Here is a 2,405-nt window from a genome sequence, read left to right on the forward strand (position 1 = left end):
GAAACGAGGCGTTTCCGGGCATGACGAGGAGCCTGGGCACAGGCGCGCGTGTGTCCGTCGGTCTGTCTGACTCTGTGCGTGTGAGCGAGACCTCCGCGGCCCGCGGGCGTCAAACACCTCCAGCACCGAACGGCAACCGGCCGAGCGTTTCTGAAGACCTCGGCGCTGGGGTCGTGCGTCTCGGGGCCCCGCCAGGTTGACCCAGACGTACCGGACACGGCACAAAGGCGCAGTCGTCTCTCTGGTTTTCACCCCGCCGGCGGCGCCTCAGCCCTGCTTCCGCGCAGGGGCAGGTGTCGGTCCGTGTGCGCCTGCAGTCGCGCACCTCCACCCACCTCCGGAAAGCGTCCCCTTCCCTCCCAGCCCTGCCCTGCGCAAGCCCTTCGAAGTAACTGCCCAGAGTAGGCGCCCACTGGAATCGGAATGGCGGCAGCTGCGGGGGAAAGAATTGAAACCAAGGGACGAGGCTGGGAGCGGTCCGTGCCCTCTCAGCTTGGTTGGAATACACAGAAAGAGGGGGGAAAAAAATCAAGTAAAACATGGATAAGGCAATGGTTAAAGAAACAACAGAAGGTGATGGCAAGGGAGGAGAAATATAAATGGGAGGTGGGTGGGAAACAGAGGACGGTGCCGGCCTGGGCGCGGGGAGTGGTCAATGCAAAGCGCTCGAAGCCCTTGCCGGCATAAGCAAGGAGCCTGAGCAGCAAAATGGAGGAATAAAACCTGCCCACGCATGAAACAAAGCTTGGTAGGAGAGAGGTAACAGAGCAGGATAAAATCACTCAAGGGACTGAATACAAAGGAAAGACTGGATTTCTTTATGCCAGAGCAGAAGAAATGATCCGGACATTATATCTTAAGCAAAGGGGAAAGGTTTCACAGAAGATCTCCTGGCAGCTTGGTAACTAAGGTCACTGGAAATAGAAAACCTACAGGTAAGAGTGAGGAGAATCACCCTCCTAAGAAAGTTTTGTCTTCAAGTTGAGGACATACGGAAGATAAACAATGGCAGCTAGAAGCAGTTACTTCAACCAGGGAAAAAGAAACAGGGCTGTCATGCAGTGAGAGGGGCATACAGATTGAAGTCTGGCAATATTTCCAAAACCGACAAGCATTTTGTCTCCATTTTTAATAGAGACGATTATGTGAAAGATGGGAGCGGAAGGAGGATGCGTAATGGGAAGAAAGCCATGGGCAATTACTGCAGTGGGGAAAAACAAATGATCTCGTCCAGAGTGCAGACAGGCCAAGTGTGTGAAGATGAGGGTGGAAGGAGCAAGAAGTTTTACTGTTGCGCTCTAATCATTCTGGAATACTTGCATTAAATAAAGGGAAGGAAATAATTCACAATAATTTGGACAAATTTTGAAGGAATGAATAATTAAAGATGTGGGAATAAATGGGATAAAATCAAGCATGGGATTACATGAAATGTTGCTTCAGCATGATATCTTTCCCTGATAGAACTCTGTTTCCCTTTTCCTTAAAGAAAGGAAATGCGGTAGATGTACTCTGTTCGGGGTCAGTAGTACCTGATACTGTCCAGACAGGAAACGACTGTTTAAGCAGAAGAATGTGGGGATCAGGAGACAACGACAGAGGCGTGTTTTATGTGGGAAGCATCAGACTGAAGGAAAGCTGCTCTGTGGGATTCACCAAGGCCTCTGTCGTCCTTCATATTTTCATTATAGTGGTGTCATCGAGAACACGAGCGTGCTAATGAAATCTGCTGTTGGCAGACAGCAGTAGGAGACATCACCGGTTCAAACAGGGGTGGGAATAGTATACTGGAGAAACTGCATGCCTCTTAGAACTGGGTTGATGAAAATATAATTAAATTTGATAATACTAATGACATGCAGAGATTAATCACAAAAATTTCTTCCATTGACTATGAGATCAGAACTTGGAAAAGAAAGACTAGTTAATTGCAAGATGAGTAGGAATGTATGTTCCCCTATGTAAAAAGGGAAACATAAACCCAGTTATGTCAGATAAGCAATTTCAGAAAAGATCTGCAGTACGATGTGTGATTCTGCCAGCCAGTCAAGAGAAAATCAAAGTGGAACAAGTATGGACAAAACCCGCTGTGATGATCAGGGACTGGACAGCCCATTTCAGAGGAAGATAAAAACACTTGGTGTATTCGGTTTGGCAAAACAAAGAAAGTGGGGCTTGGGAAAAGGGGGAGCCACGAAAGTTTAGTTAAAACTAAGGGCCAATGCCAGCATGAGAACAAGTGGGTATAAGCTCATCTCTGCAGTCAGAGTAGCAAAACGCTGGAACAGCCCTCTGGCAAGAGTGGCTGGAGCAAAATCAAGTCGGACTTCTTTGAAATGGAGCTGGAGGAGTTTATAGAAGGGATTCCATGACTGCAGTGGTGATGAGATTGGATGACCAAGAGA

The sequence above is a fragment of the Aptenodytes forsteri genome, unplaced genomic scaffold (assembly GCF_000699145.1).
Source record: "Aptenodytes forsteri isolate BGI_AS27 unplaced genomic scaffold, ASM69914v1 Scaffold65, whole genome shotgun sequence".
In the NCBI taxonomy this organism is placed as follows: Eukaryota; Metazoa; Chordata; class Aves; order Sphenisciformes; family Spheniscidae; genus Aptenodytes; species Aptenodytes forsteri.